Genomic DNA, 21,356 nt, shown 5'->3' on the forward strand with positions numbered 1-21,356 from the left:
AGGAAGGAAGGAAGGAAGGAAGGAAGGAAGGAAGGAAGGAAGGAAGGAAGGGTAGGCAAAGCTTGATGTTGGGTCCATGAAATTTTTCACATTACCCTGTACATTTACTTTCCTATACGCCTGAAATATTTTATTAGAAATAGAAATAAGATGAGAACTTTTAGGACAGTTAATAAAGTATGTGTAACTCTTATGTCCTAGCTTTCCATAGGATGAAAGACTTGGGTTATATGTTAGAAACCTGTCAGTTTCTTAAGGCCAATACCTGAAAAATTCAGACTAGCCAGATGAGATTTGCCTGTAATTAGTCATGATACTCCAAAGATAAAAATAAAGCTCTTAAGAAATATTAGGAATAAAAATGATGACAACTCTGCCCATTTCTTCCCTTGAGAGCCAACTCCCCTCACCCATTCCAAACCACCTTCATATGCACATGGTCCCCATTTTCCCTGTTTAAGACCAGTGTTACATCACCAGACAAATAGCATATCAGTTTCTGGAAGGACCCAACTCTAATAAAAGAACATGAGATTTTTGAGTCAGGAAGCTCAGCTTCCCCTGGCTAACTCTGTGGCTTTAGACATTTTATTTAGTGTTTCTGTGCCTCGATTCTCTCATTGATAAATTGGGGTAATTTATAAAACTATGCTTTTTGCAATACAGTAAATTGTTTCCATGACCCATTATGGATTAGGGCTCACAGTTTGAAAAGCACTGTTCTAGTCTTATGTTTGAATATTTAGCAGTTTTAATTTTTTTCTGTTATAAAAATGTTTGATAAGCATGAATATTCTTAATTAAATACACAGACAATTATAAAGAAACATGATTATGTGGAAAGTGTGGGTCTCTGGTTTCCTTATTACACCTAGATATAAATAAATGCATATCAATATAGTTAAGTTTCTTAATAAATATTACTAAAATTCTCATCAGAAAGCAATATGGCCTATTTACTCAATAAATTATTTTTTTTGTTCATGTACCTCAGTCTCTCTTGAGTTAACAAGTATGACTCATGATCCCTAAGTCTGATTTCACCAACATGATCGAGTTTTTGCACCTGGAAGATTAAGAATCACACCCTGAGTTTCTGCAAATCACCAACATAAAAGCCTCCTTGCAAGTCTTCCTGATATAGCTAGCACTTTCCACACACTCCTGGGAACTTAAACTGTCACAAGGCACCAACAGTCTGGATTGAAAGAGAACATACATAAACGTTTCTACCAACTTGGCAAGAGTTCTTACAAGACCTTAAGATTGTCAGGGTATGATTACTCTGATCATGCCTCACTTTCCCATTTATAAAAACAAACAAAACAAATGTCAGTAGGAGTCAATTTTCATAAGCACAGCAACTGGATTGGACTTCACTTTCTTTTTTTTTTTTGCGGTACGCGGGCCTCTCACTGTCGCGGCCTTTCCCGTGGTGGAGCACAGGCTCCGGATATGCAGGCTCAGCGGCCATGGCTCACGGGCCCAGCCTCTCCGCAGCACGTGGGATCTTCCCAGACCGCGGCACGAACCCGTGTCCCCTGCATCGGCAGCCGGACTCTCAACCACTGCGCCACCAGGGAAGCCCCGGACTTCACTTTTTACAATAAGAGAGTAGTGATTGGATCTGTGGTATGACTCAAGCCATGAAAAATTAAGGTGCGTGCATGTGTGTGTGTGTGTGTGTGTGTGTGTGTGAGAGAGAGAGAGACAGAGAGAGAGAGGGGTTTTGATTCATCCTTTATCTAACACAAACAGATAAACAGATGTTGGTAAGATTAATAAAAAGTCATTCATCAACTATTCCAACTTGCATGGAGAGAGATAATATGAAAAATATCAATTAAAAATGCCTTTTGTGTTTCATTAGTTTAGTTTAGTTTAGTGCCTGATCAGATTGGGCATCACTTGAACAGCCAAGTGCAGGAAAGAACTCCACATTACTGAGCACTTCTGTATCAGGACCCCTTTATACAATTTCTCAAATTTTGTGCAAATAGCTAGTTAAACACCTGGGAAGTTGGGATTAACACACCTGTTTTGCAGATGAGGTAACTGGGACACCAACAGGTTAATTTACTTTCCTGGGATCACATAGCTAACAGTAGTGATATGACATTTAAACCCAATTCTGCTGAATTGCAAGGTCCACATTCTGTCCATCAAACAAGTATGCAAACTGACTTAAGAGAATTCAAAGTGAAGTACATAATATAGAGATTTTTTTCTCTTACACAAGCTCCCATGATAAGATTAAGAATTAGGTTGAGGGCTTCCCTGGTGGCACAGTGGTTGAGAGTTCGCCTGCCGATTCAGGGGATACAGGTTCGTGCCCTGGTCCGGGAAGGTCCCATATGCCGGGGAGCGGCTGGGCCCGTGAGCCATGGCCACTGAGCCTGTGCGTCCAGAGCCTGTTGCTCCGCAACGGGAGAGGCCACAACAGTGAGAGGCCTGCATACCGCAAAAAAAAAAAAAAAATTACGTTGAAATAAATGTTATTTCTAAATTCCATTTGAATGTTTCTATTTTGACTCCTAAGTGGAACATATTACCTATCCCATTGTATAATTCCTTGGTCTAGATAATTTAGAATTCTATTAAATGCTCTATTGAATAAACAATCATTTCATGTATAAAGTTTATTTTCTCTACATCTCAATTGCGCTTGTGACAACTTATATTTAATTCATGTATCTTTAGTGCCTTGTCAGTTATTATGCTGTCATCGGAATATTAATATTTTTATAACAATTCCCCTAATCTAGCATTTGGCAGTGTAGTGGGTTGAATAGTGGTGCCAAAAAGATTTGTCAAAGCTCTAACCCTAGTACCTGTGAATGTGACTTTTTTTGGAAATAGTGTCTTCGCAGTTGCAATTAAGTTAAAGATCTTGAGATAAGATCATCGTAGATTTAGAGTTGGCCCTCAGTCTAATGACTGGTATCTTTATTAAAGAAAGAAAAGGAAAATTCGTTACAGAGAGAAGATGATGTGAAGGTGTAGACAAATATTGGGATTATTTTTCTATAGGCCAAGGAACCCCAAGGATTGTGAGCAACCAACAGAAGCAAGGAGACAGGCGTGGAACAGACTCAAGAGACTCCAGAAGGAACCAACTCTGGTGACACCTTGATTTCAGACTTCTGGCCTCCAGAACTGTGAGAAAATAAATTTTTGTTGTTCCAAGCCACCAAGTCTGTGATAATATGTTACGGCAGCCCTAGGAAATGAATACAGGCAGATGAACATTTCCCTTTAAGACAGAAAAATACAGTTATTTGAGCTATCCACCCCAATTTATTTCAAAGGTGGATCTAAACCGACTTCTCTCTTTTTGAGTTGGTATTTCAAATTAGTAAAAGCTCTCAGCCATAAAAAAAATGACATAATGGCATTTGCAGCAACATGAATGGACCTAGAGAGTATCATACTAAGTGAAGTAAGTCAGACAGATAAAGATAAATATCATGTGATATCTAAAAAAAATGATACAAATGAACTTATTTACAAAACAGAAAACAACTCACAGACATAGAAAACAAACCTATGGTTACCAAAGGGGAAGGATGACGGGAGGGATAAATTAGGAATTTGGGATTAACAGCTACACACTACTATACATAAAATAGATAAACAACAAGGACCTACTGTATAGCACAGAGAACTATATTCAATATCTTGTAATAACCTATAATGGAAAAGAATCTGAAAAAAAAAATATATATATATAACTGAATCACTTCACTGTGCACCAGAAACTAACACATTGTAAATCAACTATACTTCAATTAAAAAAGAAAAAAAGCAGCAGTTATCAGAATAAACATTAATCCAAAACTGGCTAAGAATGTAGAATCTATCTTTGGTCATCGAGGTTAATCAGAATGTTCCCTAATGTGTATCAGGTGGCATTTTACAAAATGGGATGGGGAAAGAGGGGAGGATAATGGCAACTGGAGTTATAAGACTCTAAACTATTGTATGATGGTGTTAAATTTAAGGACATAAGAATTGTCTGGCCTGATCTTTTTTCCACCTTCTACACTCCATTATTTGTCTCTTTATATACCATAAAACCCACAAACAGCAATGAACTGTTGGGTAATTTAAATGCCTTTATAAAGTGTTATGTGTAGAATTCAGTACATTTTCTTCTTATCTCTTTCCTCTGTGAACTTCCATATATAATATAAAGCTAAATTTCCTAAAATTCAGATCTAATAAAGACACTGGCCTCTTTTAAACTATTCAGGTTTTCCTATTTATTTTCAAACTCTTTAGGGGAGTAACTAAGTATGTAGAATCTGAAATCAAAAACAGTAAGTTTGAATCACAACGCTGCACTTACCAACAGATTCAATCCCTTTAAACCTCAATATCTTCATCTGAAAAATGGGAGAATCCTAATAGTACCTCCTGAAAAGGGCTGTAGTTGTAATCAACAGAGGAAACATGTTAACTGCTTAGCCTAAGCACCTGCATAATCAGTTCTCCTTAAGTGGTGGTAATTTTTAACTACTGTTATTACTATTACACATCCTTTACAATCTTGATCATAACATCTTTACAACTAAACTTATTACTCATGTTCATCAGCCATTTTCAAAACAGCTTCACACTTCTTTGGTTTGTATGTTGCCTTTGTCTAAAATTTCCTTCCTCACAACTTTCACACCTTTCTTTAGGTAAACCCCTGACATATTTTTCAAGGATCCAATCCAGCTATCACCTCTTCTAGGAAAACTTGACTAAGTAGAGTTCCAGTCTCCCAGAACTGTGCTAGCATAGCCCTTGGAAGTATTCCTCTCTCAGCACTTCTCATGCTGTATCATAGACATGTAGTGGAGTCTGTCCTTCCCAATATTATAGTCTGTCCTTCCTGCCAAACTAAAGCAAGAACTTTTTTTTAACATCGTTATTGGAGTATAATTGCTTTACAATGGTGTGTTAGTTTCTGCTTTATAACAAAGTGAATCAGCTATACATATACATATGTTCCCATATCTCTTTGCTCTTGCGTCTCCCTCCCTCCCACCCTCCCTATCCCACCCCTCTAGGGTGATCACAAAGCTCTGAGCTGATCTCCCTGTGCTATGCAGCTGCTTCCCACTAGCTATCGTTTTTACATTTGGTAGTGTATATATGTCCATGCCACTATCTCACTTTGTACCAGCTTACCCTTCCCCCACCCCGTGTCCTCAAGTCTATTCTCTAGTAGGTCTGCATCTTTATTCCCGTCCTGCCCCTAGGTCCTTCATGACCTTTTTTTTTTTTTTACATTCCATATACATGTGTTAGCATACGGTATTTGTTTTTCTCTTTCTGACTTACTTCACTCTGTATGACTGACTATAGGTCCATCCACCTCACTACAAATAACTGTTTCATTTCTTTTTATGGCTGAGTAATATTCCATTGTATATATGTGCCACATCTTCTTTATCCATTCATCTCTTGATGGACACTTAGATTGCTTCCATGTCCTGGCTATTGTAAATAGAGCTGCAATGAACATTGTGGTACATGATTCTTTTTGAATTATGGTTTTCTCAGGGTATATGCCCAGTAGTGGGATTGCTTGGTCATATGGTAGTTCTATTTTTAGTTTTTTAAGGAACCTCCATACTGTTCTCCATAGTGGCTGTATCAATTTACATTCCCACCAACAGTGCAAGAGGGTTCCCTTTTCTCCACACCCTCTCCAGCATTTATTGTCTGTAGATTTTTTGCTGATGGTCATTCTGACCGGTATGAGATGATATCTCATTGTAGTTTTGATTTGCATTTCTCTAATGGTTAATGATATTGCATATCCTTTCATGTGTTTGTTGGTAGTCTGTATATCTTCTTTGGAGAAATGTCTATTTAGGTCTTCTGCCCATTTTTGGATTGGGTTGTTTGTTTTTTTGATATTGAGCTGTATGAGCTGCTTGTATAATTTGGAGGTTAATCCCTTGTCAGTTCCTTCATTTGCAAATATTTTCTCCCATTCTGAGGGTTATCCTTTTGTCTTGTTTATGGTTTCCTTTGCTGCAAAACCTTTTAAGTTTCATTAGGTCCCATTTGTTTTGTTTTTTTTTTTTTCCATTTCTCTAGGAGGTGGATCAAAAAGGATCTTGCTGTGATTCATGTCGTAGAGTGTTCTGCCTATGTTTTCCTCTAAGAGTTTGATAGTGTCTGGCCTTACATTTAGGTCTTTAATCCATTTTGAGTTTATTTTTGCATACAGTGTTAGGGAGTGTTCTAATTTTATTCTTTTACATGTAGCTGTCCAGTTTTCCCAGCACCACTTATTGAACAGGCTGTCTTTTCTCCATTGTATATTCTTGCCTCCTTTATCAACGATAAGGTGACCATATGTGTGTGGGTTTATCTCTGGGCTTTCTATCTTGTTCCATTGTTCTATTCTGTTTTTGTGCCAGTACCATACTGTCTTGATTATTGCAGCTTTATAGTATAGTCTGAAGTCAGGGAGCCGGATTCCTCCAGCTGTTTTTCTTTCTCAAGACTGCTTTGGCTATTCGGGGTCTTTTGTGTTTCCATACAAATTGTGAAATATTTTGTTCTAGTTCTGTGAAAAATGCCAGTGGTAGTTTGATAGGGATTGCATTGAATCTGTAGATTGTAAAGCAAGAACTTTATCATTTACAATACTTGCATTGTTTACTAGCACACTGGGTAGTAAGTAAGCATTTAGTTAGTGAAAGTAAATTAACCAAATTGTGTAATTCTAAAGTTCATTATCACACTAGCTTTGGCCCCAGTAATGGAGAAGTAGCTTGTATCAGACTAATCCTCCCACTAAGAATAACTATAAACTCTGAACCAAACTTTTGAAAGACAACAACTAGTTGAAAGCACTAGGGAATGCCCAGAGGCAGGCTAGAATTGGAAGTGATTCCATCAGGAAAGAAGGAAATTACACTGAGTAAAGATCTATGTTTACATGCCCTGCCCCCCCCCTCCCCGGGGCATTTCCCTGTCTGTATGGCCGGTGCAGTTTGAACTCAAGCAAAAAGCCAAAGTCTTATTGGTTTGAAATCTCAGAGGATGACATTTAGGGCTGCTAGTACAGCTGGAAATTTGAAGGGAAAAGTGCCAGAAAGGAGGTAGGCACAGAGAGGAAAGCTCTGAAATCTCCAGCACTGGCTTAACTTCTAAATTACATAAGTATAGGACAGACTCCCAAAATCCAGCAGCAGGGGATATTTGTAAAGCTGAAAAAAATGAGCAGATATTTCAGCTAATATCCATAACAAAGGAGACAGAGTTTGAAGTTTTAATTTTGTTGTGTTAGAAGGCCTTGACGAGCAGCTTGCGCATTCCATTAAGGCCCTGGGACAGGGACTGCCCTGGTGGCGCAGTGGCTAAGAATCCACCTGCCAATGCAGGGGACACTGGTTCGATCACTGTTCCGGGAAGATCCTACATGCCGCGGAGCAACTAACCCGTGTGCCACAACTACTGAGCCTACGCTCTAGAGCCTGCATGTCACAAATACTGAAGCCTGCGTGCCTAGAGCCTGTGCTCTGCAACAAGAGAAGCCACCGCAATGAAGAGTAGCCGCCACTCGCCACAGCTAGAGAAAGCCCACACACAGCAACAAAGACCAAATGAAGCCAAAAATAAATAAATTAATTAAAAAACAAAAACAAAAAAAACCCAGGACAGTTAAGCCTTAAGAGAAAAGATATCAGGCCAGCGCTAAACATAACCTTAAGACTAAGAGCAAAATCAGGACAAGCCATTCTTCCATATGAAATTATTCATATGAAACCAATCCCTCACATGTTCAGGATAATGGACCTTTAACTTAACTGCCTGCCACAGCAAAATCAACACTCTTCAGAGGAAGATAATAGGACATACAGTATATATATTATATTATCCACATTGCCCAATATACAATGAAATATTTCTAGACATAGAAAGAAACAGGAAAATGTGATCCATAGTCCATGGAAAACTAAATCAATCAAAATACAGCCACAAATGAAAGCAAGCTGCTATGGATTTCACTTATGGGTAAATTTCTATTTGAAGACAAGGAATATTGTCAGAGATAAAGAATGGTACTTTCTAATAACAAAAGGGTCAATCCCATCAGAAAACCATAACAATCCTAAATGGGTATGCACCTAATCAAAGAGCTTCAAGATATCTATAACAAAAACTGGTAGAACTAAAAGAAGAAAAAAAAAATACCTGTAATCTAATGAGATATTTTAACACTTTCTTAGTAATTGACAAAATAACTATTTTAAAATATCAATAAGAATATAGAATAGTTGAATAATGCCATCAACTGTCTTGATCTAGTTTATATTTAGAGAACATTGTACCCAACATCTGCAGAATACGTATTCTTTTCATGTATGGATGGAACGGGTGTCAAAATAGACAAAATGCTGAACTATATGTCTTAATGCAGCTCAAAAGAATAAACTTCACAGAGTATGTATTGTGACAGCAAGTGAATTAAATCAGAAGTCAATAACCATAAGTTATCTGGAAAAGCTCCAAATATTTAGAAATTAAACAACATACTCTAAATAGCCATAGGTTAAAAAAGAAATACCAAGATAAATTAGAAAGTATTTTGAATGAAATGCAGTTAAAATAAAATATCAAAGTATGTAGGATGTAATTAAAGCAGTACAGATATTTAAAGTTACACTGTTAAATACTAATATAAGAAGAAAAGTTTAAACCAAAATCCATTATTATAATTACTATCTTGTAAACATGTTCAACAAATTTTCGTCCTGCTTCAATAATACTCTCCATGATAAACCCTCTCTAACTGAATCCAGAGTCCTAAGATTCCTAGTCTCTTCATAGAGAAATCTCACTTTCAAGCATAACACTCTCCTGACAGTCATACTCAAAAAATCCTCCAGGATTGAGGCAACATAGAAATTGATACAAAAAGTTATAGGACCACTCATCTGCACCCATTCCTTTCTTTTCCTCCATACCATGCACACATAATCTTACATGTGTGCACACACACAAACACACTCACATACATTTTACAATGTAACAAGGAATAAAATCATTTTTGCTGTTGTTATGTTTAATAATGAAAGTCCTTATCATGGTTGATGTTTCTTGTCTCATATTAGAATATTTCTTTATCACTTGCAATCGGAAAGCCCTATTTTCTTCTACTTCTTGTGTGATAGGTACAGGGAAGTGGATTTTAGTATTTCAGTTAGGGATTCTGTTATTACTTCCTTCTAAAAAAATGTAGCAGATAATAGAAATATAATCATACATTTAGTCTCAGGCTTTTAAGCATATCTTACTTAGATTTTCTTCTATTCACAATTGCAAACTGAATTCACTAAATTCACAACAGCATATCAAAGGAATTTATAACTCAATTACCAATTAGCCAGGAATCTCAGAGACAGTGGGAGAAAATATTCATTTATTTCAGACCTCCCCGTTTACAAATAGAATCCATATTTTTAAATTTAAACAAACATTTTAAAAAGTGGATTGGTTGAATTACCTATAAAGACAGTTTTATCTTTGGAACAAGAAGAAAAATTCTAACTCATTCATGTCTGGGGAGTCATGACTTATGTTTTCTAAATTTATGAAGAAAGTATTTCAGTGTTTAAGGGCAAAATATTCTTATGAATTTAAACTCTTATAAATATACTTTTCCTTTGTCATTCTACAGTTTTGCTGTAAGACAGTCTACTCTATAAAATTGTGTTTGAAAATGACTTACTTTATCATCACAGAGCAATAAAAGTTTAATTTGTAAAACTACCAGCTGTTTGTTTCATTAAGATGTGTGTTATTTCAATCTGTTAGCTTCTTAGTTGGAAGTAGTATTTTAAAGTATTCAGGATTGCATATTCTTTATTGTCTTATATGTGCATCTCTGGGCTTGGGGTTCTGATAGACAAAACTGTTGTTTTGTAACAAATTAACTACATTTTCTTTGCTATTTCATTCTTATTTCCATTCTCTCTGCCAACTGTCATCTATTTTTCCAGGTCCTTAATATTTGTCCTCCAACTTCAATTTCACCAATATCTACAAACTACTGGTCCAACTATTTCTGCTCTCTTGCTCCCCTCAATGTTCTTATTTTCTTCGTTACTCAGCTACTGGCCAGTGATCTATCATGATAATCATACTTCTGAATTTACCTATCATGCTCCCCAGTTCCCTCTATCTTCTTTGAATATACCTGAAAAAACAAGTTAAACCCCAAATCCAATCTATTCCATGACAGGACCCCATCATATGAATACAAATGGAGAAAACAGAATCTTATTGCCTAGACTCACTTTATATTCTTTTTTTTTTTTTCCGGTACACGGTCCTCTCACTGTTGTGGCCTCTCCCTGTTGCAGAGCACAGGCTCTGGACGCGCAGGCCCAGCGGCCATGGCTCACGGGCCCAGCCGCTCCGCGGCATGTGGGATCTTCCCCGACCGGGGCACGAACCCGTGTCCCCTGCATCGGCAGGCGGACTCTCAACCACTGTGCCAGCAGGGAAGCCCTCACTTTATATTCTTGAACCCAGATTCCAAGTGGGCACTTAGCACTACCAAGCCATTATTCTACATTTCACCAGTAAATTTGTTTTCTCAGTCTTCAACATAACAATGTAATATCAAATCTCCAAAAGAGTTTTCTTTCTTTTTCAGCCTATGACTCCAATCCTTACTCACTGAGAAAAAACAATTAGATACATACAATCTCATTTTCCATCTTTTTCTGTATTCATATAATTTTTTTTCCTTCTATTTCATAAAAGAATTGTTCCTACTCCTTTATAATATTAATTCCTCCACTTGGACACTAGATCCTATCACCTCTCATTTGCTCAAGGAACTTGTCTCCTCTCTCTTCTGAATTATCAATGTACTCTTTGAGCTTATACCCTCCTTCAGTTATCACCCCAAGATGTTTTTCTTTGTTTCAAAGGCCTATTTTTGAAAATATTTTCCATACACTAAGTAGTAAATCCATCTATATCTACCATTTACTCTTCGAACTACTCTGATTTGGCTTTCTTCCTCACTTCCCCACTGAAATTACTTTAATGATCACTAAATACTTCCTTATTGTCCAATCCAATGGAAACATGTTATCATTTTTCATTTCGGTCAAAGGCAACACAGTTGATGTAGTTCCCTGTCTTTAGGCTTAAGACTTCATAACCTTCTAACTTTTCCTTGTGACCCTTTAGCTTTTTACTGTATAAAATACCCTTACACAAAATACGGGAGCACTCCAGGGATTGGTTTTGTACCCTATTCTCTTCTCTAGCAATATTATCTTCCTGGGTGAGTATACTTCCATGGATTTAAATAGCACTGAATACTATGACTCCAAACTTTATACCTCTGTTTTGTTCCCCTCAGCACCACATTAATACATTCATTTGTCTGTCTGACCTTTCTGCTGTGATTTCTAACAGGCATTGTTGGCTCTCGCTTATCTTCAAGGTTCATTGCAAATATTCACTTCTTAGAGAAGTCAGTCTATCTAAAATTCTTTCTATACTATCACCCTATTTTATTTACTAAAAGGTGCATACCACAGTTTGAAATTAGTTTATTTATTTATTTATTTTCTTTATTTGCTTACTGTCCTGTTCCCTTAATGGAATACAGTCTCCTTGATGGCAAGGTTTTTGTCCATCATGTTTGCTTCTGTATCCCTAGCACCTAGGATAGTACTCAACATATGGAAGGAACTCAGAAATACTTGTTCAAGGACACTTAGATAACACATTCATGAGTTGAATTCTAGTATTCATCAATTCATCTATTCTAGTCAGAGTTCTATTGATTCATTACACTGGAACATTTATAATATATCTGAAATAACCTAAGGTTACAACTCACCTGTATGTATAACATTGCAGCATTTATCAGTATATGCCATTGGTTACTAACTCCTGTCTTTCCACATGTGATGTGGTAGCATGGGTTATTTTTAAGCAAAGTATAGATGGTTTTTACACTGTTTCTTGATATTTATTTAGGCTACATTGCTCTGGTTTATTTGCCTAGGTAATTATATTTTGTAAATTTTTAGCCTCTATTTTACAGTGAAAGTAATTCTTTTTCATTTATATGTTTCAAACTAAGAGTTTGAATGGGATTGGATTGAATATCAGTCAAGGTGACTGAGGTGAAAATTAACTTCTGCAAACACTTTTTGAAAATTTATTTTATATTGGAGTATAGTTGATTAACTATGTTGTGTTATACTCAGGTGTACAGCAAAGCAATTCAGTTATATGTATACATGTATCTATTCTTTTTCAAATTCTTTTCCCATTTAGGTTATTACAGAATATTAAGCAGAGTACCCTGTGCTATATACAACAGGTCCTTGTTGGTTATCTATTTTAAATATAGTAGCGTGTACATGTCAATCCCAAACTCCCAGTCTATTCATCCCTCCCCTTCCCCCCTGGTAACCATAAAATCATTCTCTAAGTCTGTGAGTCTGCTTCTGTTTTGTTCATTTGTATCTTTTTTTTAGATTCTGCATATAAGCAATATCATATGATATTTGTCTTTCTCTGTCTGACTTACTTCACTTAGTATGATAATCTCCAGGTCTATCCATGTTGCTGCACATGGCATTATTTCATTCTTTTTAATGGCTGAGTAATATTCCATTGTATATATGTACCGCATCTTCTTTATCCATTCATCTGTTGATGGACATTTAGGTTTCTTCCATCTCTTGGCTACTGTAAACAGTGCTGCAATGAACACTGGTATGCATGTACCCTTTCGAACCATGTTTTTCTCCAGATATATGCCCAGGAGTGGGATTGCTGGATCATATGGTAGCTCTATTTTTAGTTTATTTAGGAACCTCCATACTGTTCTCCATAGTGGCTGTACTAATTTACTTTCCTACCAACAGTGTAGGAGGGTTCCCTTTTCTCCACACCCTCTCCAGCATTTATTATTTGTAGATTTTTTGTTGATGGCCATTCTGACTGGTGTGAGGTGGTACTCACTGTAGTTTTGATTTGCATTTCTCTAATAATTAGTGATGTTGAGCATCTTTTCATTTGTCTCTTGGCCATCTGTATGTTTTCTTTGGAGAAATGTCTATTTAGGTCTTATGACCATTTTTTGATTGAGTTATTTGTTTTTTTGATATTGAGCCCCATGATCTGTTTGTAAATTTTGGAGACTAATTGTCGGTCACATCGTTTGCAAATATTTTCTCCATTCTGTGGGTTGTCTTTTCATTTTGCCTATGGTTTCCTTTTCTGTGCAAAAGCTTTTGAGTTTAATTAAGTCCCATTTGTTTATTTTTGTTTTTATTTCCATATTTTATTTTCTACATTAAGACCATACATGAAGACTGCATGACAAATAAATGAAGAGAAATTTGCTGGCAAATTCATTTCTATTTGAATACATATGATGATAGAGATTATGAACTAAACAAATGTTGCCAAACATATTCCCACAAAGAAATATGGTTTGCAGTATGCAGAAACATACTTTTATATATTTAAAGTACCTGGTTTTATATTAGAAATTTAAAAAATACAATGCCATCAAAGATCCTAAAAGACAGTTTTTTATTTAAATGTTGGGTATTTTATTGCTCTTTTAACTTTATAAACTGTATGTTCCAGTTAAAATTGATGACTTTACTACTATTTATGAAGTTTAACAAATTAAGCACAATGTAAGCAAATGTGCTAATTAAACAGGAAATAACAACTAATCCTCCTGTGCTGACAAGAGGGTAGAATTGTATTTTTCTGGTTTTGTGTTTGGTTTTATTTTTTTTCATTCACTGGCAGCCTATCTGGCATCTCACAAACAAACTACCTGGTGAATAATAATAATCTAAAAATATGTGTTTATTACTTCCAAGAACAAAATAAAAAAGAATATCTGAAAGTATGAGATTCAGAAACTATCAGTTCATTTATTGTTTATTTCAAATTCTATATTTTTCATTTTTGTAAGTTCTGACTTCATGAATAGGGTCTTTAATAGTCTATGTAATTAATCCCATTTTTCTAAATTAGTATTAACTTATCAAAATCTGTGAAACTAACAATTATGGATGCAATCAACCTTGAAACATTAAAAAATCACTGAACACTCACATGAAGGAGATGGTCTTGAGACCTGAAAGAAGTTTGGGACATAAATGGAATAGAATACAATCCAGCTTCAATTTTTTTGTTTGTATTTCTGCTATGAACAATAAAATCTTTATTTCATTGATTTCTCCATCCACGTGGGTCAAAATGAGCAGAAAATGTAATACCTTGTGCCAAATTCCATCCTATGGAAGTAGGACATAAGTATGGTGTCTGTGTATAAATAGAATAGTTTCTGAAGTGGACATATCGAGGAAACACAGATTTACCACACAGCTAACCTTGTAATCTGACCTCTGCTCATCTTTCTAGTATTATTTTTGCCTTTCTCTGCTTTCCCACTCAATGCCTTAATCTTACTGAACTAATTTTTGTACCTGAACTTCTATGTTCCTCTCTCTGCCTTCCTACAAGCAGTTACTTCTACCTGACCCACTGCACTCTCAGCACACCCCAATCATTCCCATAACCCACCTTTTCCTGGCCCAGTTACCCCTGCTTTTAGCTCAGATGTTGTTTCCTTTTCTGTCCCACTCACTGCCCAGTCTGGGTCAGACACCCCTCCAGATACCTCCATGCCAACCTAGAAATATCTCTCTCTTGGCACTAAGTACATGCTATTTTATTTTATTTTATTTTTTGCGGTACGTGGGCCTCTCACTGTTGTGGCCTCTCCCGTTGCGGAGCACAGGCTCCGGACGCACAGGCCCAGCGGCCATGGCTCATGGGCCCAGCCGCTCCGCGGCATGTGGGATCTTCCCGGACCGGGGCACGAACCCGTGTCCCCTGCATCGGCAGGCGGACTTTCAACCACTGTGCCACCAGGGAAGCCCAGTACATGCTATTTTAATCTTCTAGTTACCGTGTGTGTTTCTGTTTCTCAGAACCAGAAGGCAAAGAAAATGTCTCATACATTATTTTTTCTGAGCTCCAAACTGTTATGTAACTGCCTAATGCATGGTGATAAGTACACAACAAATGATTACTTAATGAATGAGCTCACATGCATAGATGACAGCACAAGTGGTGACGAGGAAAAGGAGAGGAATAGACAATTCACCCAAGAGGAAATAAAGTCAATTAAACATGCCTTGTTTACCATGCAAATCAAAGAAGTAGAAATTAAGACAAATCTGTCTTCAGCCACTTACTCAAAGAAAAATTATATTAATGGCATTATTCAATGAGAGCAGTTATGAGATGAAAATGGTATAGTCATATATTACTAGTAGGAATGTAAATAAAAACTGATTTTATAAAAATTATAGTAATGAGCACCGAGAAGCATAAAATATTCATGACCATTTGGCGTACTTTGGGAAGTTATCCTCAAGAAAGGAGCTAAAGGAAGGAAAAACTTTCATCTCAAGCTCAACCCTGAGCTCCAGACACATCTACCCAGACGCCAATTAGACAGCCCGACTAGGGCAATTGGCAGCTTTGAAATTAAACCCGTTAAACTTGGTTATAAGCCAGAATATATTCTTTCTTAGTTAACGGAACCACCCTCCACTCCATTGTTACAACGAGAAACCTGGGAATCCCTCCTCTCTACTTAACTGACTCATCCAATTAAACACAAAGCCTTCTCTACTTTACTAGCTCCTCTTCTACTACCTCACTCCAGGGGTCCCTCACCTGAACTGTTTCAATCGCCTCCTCTCTTGGCCAATAGGTTTTGAATACCACAAACCAACAGATCCTTGTAAAATACAAATCTTGTCATGTCACTCTCCTTCATAAGTCTTTCCAGTGTGTTCTTACTGTTACTGTATATCGCTCCTCAACTAGGCTTAAAAGGCAAACTGTTGTTCACTGCAGGGCTCTCCTTTACTTCCCATGCTATGTGCTAACCAGGTTCTCTAGTTCTGGACCTTTACCTTTGATTTACTTCCTCCGCTTAGAAGGGTTCTCCACACCCCATCTTGCCTTCACCTGGCTGATTCCTACTCATCTATTATATTTTGGCTTAGGTGTTACTTTCTCTGGGAAGCCCTAGCAGACAATATTCCTTAGCACCATGTATTTTTCCTCTTACAGCATTTGTGACAATAAATAAATTTGTTAATTAATAATAAACTAACTTCCAGGACTACTAGAGTCCAGGAAGGCTGGTATTATTCCTATCTTGCCTGTCAATGTATTCCTTAGTGCCTAGTACCCTAAGAACACAGGAAATGTTTTTAGAATAAATGAATAATGTGGTCACCAAAAATATTAGTTTTAAAAAAGAGAGATAAGATCAACAACAAAAAAAGCAATCACAAACAATGCTGAAAATGGTACCACTAAATGGATACACATATATTTTTGGTGGAAATGTGAATTACCACAAACTTTCAGATTAAGTAACCGACAACATGTACTAAAATTCAAAAAAAAAGTCTCCACTTTCCTTGGAGCAGTAAGCTTGGTAGTTTTGGAAATCTATCAGGCAGAAATAAAAGCTTCACTACATAAGGACCTATGCATAAAGCATTTATGAAAGCATTGTTTATAGTGGCCAATAAAGTAAAGAATAAAAACAATAACAAAAATACTAACTCTTGAAACATGTATGTTCATCATTAAGACACAGGTTGAATTAATATTGTACAAATAATGCAGCATCACATTATCACATCTGATAGCATAACAGCTATCCCATATAAAAAGATATATCTACATTATTGACTTAGAGGGATGTTTCAAGACATATTGTCAAGTGAATAAGGCAAGTTTATATGAGAAAAACTGGAACAATATAAAAAGCCATATAAATAAGTATACACATACCCACAAGCATACAGAAACGTATAAAAGAATTCTCAAACTGTTATCGTTAGTTACGAAAAAGAGTAGAATTTGCCAGGGTTAGAAAAATATTAATTTTCCTCTTATAAATTTCCATATCATTTGACTTATAATAAATTAATGGAGGGGGATATATGCATATGAATAAAATAAAAGGTGCTAAAAAATTAAAATGGTGACTATTCTTTTACAAGTATCTTGAAATGTCATGCATTTCTACAATACATATTTTAAAAGTTGGGAACATAAACAAAAGAATGATGTCTTACATTTTTCTTTAAGTTCATCAAAACTGGATTTCTAAATCTCTTTGGTCATTTGTTTATCAATATCTCATTTCCATAGTGCTCCATATATCCCTTTGTCAGACCCAAATCTCAGTCCTCCTAAATCCTTCCCCTGACTCCCCTGCTTTGACTTGACTACCTGGTCCTGACCACTCTTCCTCCCCTGAAGTCTCTCTTTATTATAGGCATTTATTCTCCCACATGTGTCATACCTCAGGGTACAGAGGTGGAGCCCATGGTCTTCCCCATTGCTGCTTCTACAATTTACTTCTGCTTATTCTTGTAAAAGAAGCAACAAAAAAATGAAAGAAGGAAAGAGAGAGAGATACTATTGATATGCCAACAACTCTAGCCCTAACCACACTTTTCACTATCAAGAATATGCAGTTACCCACCTCTATCACTTGTCTATTTCATTGATATATTCCAAACTGAAATACTGGTGGTCTTCTCAGCCTTGATTTTCTTTTACACTAGTTTCCTTTTATCAGTAAATGGCACTTGCATCTACACAGTTGTTTATGCCTGAACTGAGGGAATCGTCATTTATAACTCCCTCTCTCATCCCTCATATCTAATTTAATGCTACCTGCAAAATACATTATACATCCAACCTATTATAATAATCCATTAGATTATATTCTTCACTCACTGTTACAGAATTTTATACATATATATATTCTTGCAATATAATTTTGTAGTACCTCCCACTGGAGCAGTCAGACTTTAATCCCCACCCAATGTTTTGCTTGGTCATATGATTTGCTTTAGCTAATAAAATGTAGGCAAATATAATATATGCCCCATCTGACAGAGGGGCTTTAATGTACTTGGATACTTTGGCTTATTAGACTTTTGCACTTCTGCCTATTTGCTTTGAAAAGAACATACCTGGGGAAGCTTCTCGTCCCATGAGAAAGAGAAGATACGTAGAACAGACTTGCACCCGATGCTTGAGGCAAGCCCCTGAGCCCTCTGCAGCCCTCTACCTGCAGAACCATGATTGATAAAAATAAATGCTTGTGATTTCTGAGGTTATTGTTACACGGCATTACTGCAGCAAAATACTTATCTAATAAACCACCCTAGTCCAGTGCTCTGTCTCTCATCTGGTCTAATGTTGCAATAGCCACTTTCCAGCAGTCCTCTGCAGTGATCTGCACAGAGCAGTCAGAGTGGGTGTTTTAGAAATATAAATTCAATCATGCCACAACCCTTCTAAGAACCACCTATTGTACTGGAATATAATCTACCTCTATAAGGTCCTGAAGATCTATTAACAGGGATACATTTTAGAAAGGAAGCACTGAATTTCAAACATAGGAAATGGTCATGTTTATTTTGTTTCCTTAACTATGCAGAACTCTTTATGTGTTAGGCCTCTAGTGAAAGCTGAAGCTCTGCCTGGACCTTTGTCTCTTGTGCCTCATGGTCTGGCTTATGCTTAATTATCTACCAGGATTCAGCTCCAATTCCATCTCAGATATTAATTTTGTCCTATAAGATTATTTTCCTCCATATCACTTGTCACAATTTGAAACTACATATACATATTTATCCATATGTCTGCTTTATTTTTCTTCTAAAAGACTGGAAGCTTCTTAGAGGTATAGCCTTTATTTAAATTAATACCAAAGGTATTAATTTAAATAATATCTGAAAGATGAGCTTGAATGACTTTTTATTTCTCTAGTGGTTAGACCAAGGAATGGAATGACTGACAAAATATCTAAAGGGGAGGAAAAGAGACATTTAATGTGTTAAAATATTGAAATCTAAATAAAAGAGATGCATTATTTCAATATGGATAGTTAAAAATTAAATGGAAAATAAACTTAAAAGGTTTTGCACAGCAAAGGAAACCATCAACACAATGAAAAAATAACCTACTGAATGGGAGAAAATATTTGCAAATGTTATGACCAATAAGGGATTAATATCCAACTTACTTAAATAGCTCAAACAACTCAACAGCAAAAAAAAAACAACCTTATTAAAAAATAGGCAGAACTGAATAGACATTTTTCCAAAGAGGAAATGCAGATGGGCAACAAGCACATGAAAAGATGCTCAACATTGCTAATCATCGGGGAAATGCAAATCAAAACCACACTGAGACATCACCTCACAACTATATGAATGGCTATCATCAAAAAGACCACAGATAACAAATATTAGAGAGGATGTGAAGGAAAGGCAACCCTTGTACAATGTTGGTGGGAATGTAAATTGGTACAGTCTCCATGGAAAAGAGTATGGCGGTTTCCCAAAAAACTAAAAATAGAACTACCATATGAACCAGCAATTCCACTCTTGGATATATATCTAAGAAAAACCCAAAACACTAATTCAAAAATATACATGCACCCCAATGTTCATAGCAGCATTATTTATAATTGCCAAAATATGGAAGCAACCTGTGTCCATCAACAGATGAATAGATAAAGAAGATGTAGTGTGTATATATATATATATATATGCACACACACTATATATATATATATATATATATATATATATATATATATATATATATACACACATATATATAGTATATATATGTGGAATACTACTCAGCCATAAAAAAGAATGGAATTTTGCCATTTGCAGCAACATGGATGGACTTGAATGGTATTATGCTAAGTGAAATAAGTCAGACAGAGAAAGAAAAATACTGTATGATATCACTTATATGTGGAATCTAAAAAAAATACAATGAACTAGTGAATAAAACAAAAGAAGCAGACTCACAGATATAGAGACTAAGCTAGTGGTTACCAGTGGGGAGATGGAAAGGGGAGGGACAACATAGGGGTAGTATATTAAGAGGTACAAATTATTATGCATAAAATAAATAAGTTACAAGAATATACTGTACAGCACAGGGAATACACCCAATATTTTATAATAGCTATAAATGGAGTCTAAACTTCAAAAATTGCGAATCACTATATTGTATACCTGTAACATATAATATTGTATATCAACTATACTTCAATAAAAAATTTTTTGGGGGGGGTTTAGTGGTGGTGAGATCAATTGGGAGATTGGGGTTAACATATATACACTAATATGTATAAAACAGATAACTAATAAGAACCTGCTGTATAAAAAATAAATAAAATAGAATTCAAAAATCCAAAAAAAAGAGATCTTACAGAGAGGACCTTCAAGATGGAGGAGTAAGACACAGAGATCACCCTCCTCCCCACAGATACATCAGAAATACATCTACACGTGGAACAACTCCTACAGAACACCTACTGAACCCTGGCAGAAGACCTCAGACCTCCCAAAAGGCAAGAAACTCTCCACGTACCTGGGTAGGGCAAAAGAAAAAAGAATAAACAGAGACAAAAGAATAGGGATGGGACTTGCACTTCGGGGAGGGAACTGTAAAAAAAAAAAAAAAAAATTAAAGAAAATACATCTAGTGACTTTAACATACAACTTGAAAACATAAAATAGTGCTCACTTAATATATTCAAGAAAGGGAGCAAGTCTTGAGTATAAGAATCTGCATTACATGATACTATGATTTACTATCCTTGAAGTTGTGATCTTCATTCACACACTCCCTAGGGAAGCTAGCAGTGGAAATACACCAGTCATGGTTTATTTGTAAATTTATCTGGAAGTCATTCACAATTGAAGAAAATCAGCAGAGGGAATGCTCAGACCTTATTATTAAGTTCCTGACAGTTCTTAGGCTGGTAAATGTATTATCGATCTACTCCTGGTCATGTTTTTGGTTCAAATCTGGCCCATCCTATCTAAAAACTATTACTCATTCACTGTTATCTGCTCACAGAACACAGGGATGTTACTCAACCTATTTTGAGACTGAAGGTAACTACACTGCAATCTTCTCTTTCAAGAGAACAATTTACTGCAGAATTTATGTCCAGTAGGATAATTTCACATAGACGGCAAAATATGGTGGAAAGCACTGAATTAGGAACTAGAATAAATTTGATTCTCTTATGTCCTATTTCCTCTGCCACTCCACATTGGGAAGGAAGGAAGGAGAGAAGGAAGGAAGGAAGGAAGGAAGAAAGGAAGGAAGGAAGGAAGGAAGGAAGGAAGAGAGGGAGGGAGGGAGGGAAAGAGGGAGAGGGAGAGGGAGAGAGAAAGAAGGAAGGAAGGAAG

The sequence above is a fragment of the Aethalodelphis obliquidens genome, unplaced genomic scaffold, assembly GCF_003676395.1.
Source record: "Aethalodelphis obliquidens isolate GAN/ISIS:26980383/991018 unplaced genomic scaffold, ASM367639v1 scaffold1, whole genome shotgun sequence".
Taxonomy (NCBI): Eukaryota; Metazoa; Chordata; class Mammalia; order Artiodactyla; family Delphinidae; genus Aethalodelphis; species Aethalodelphis obliquidens.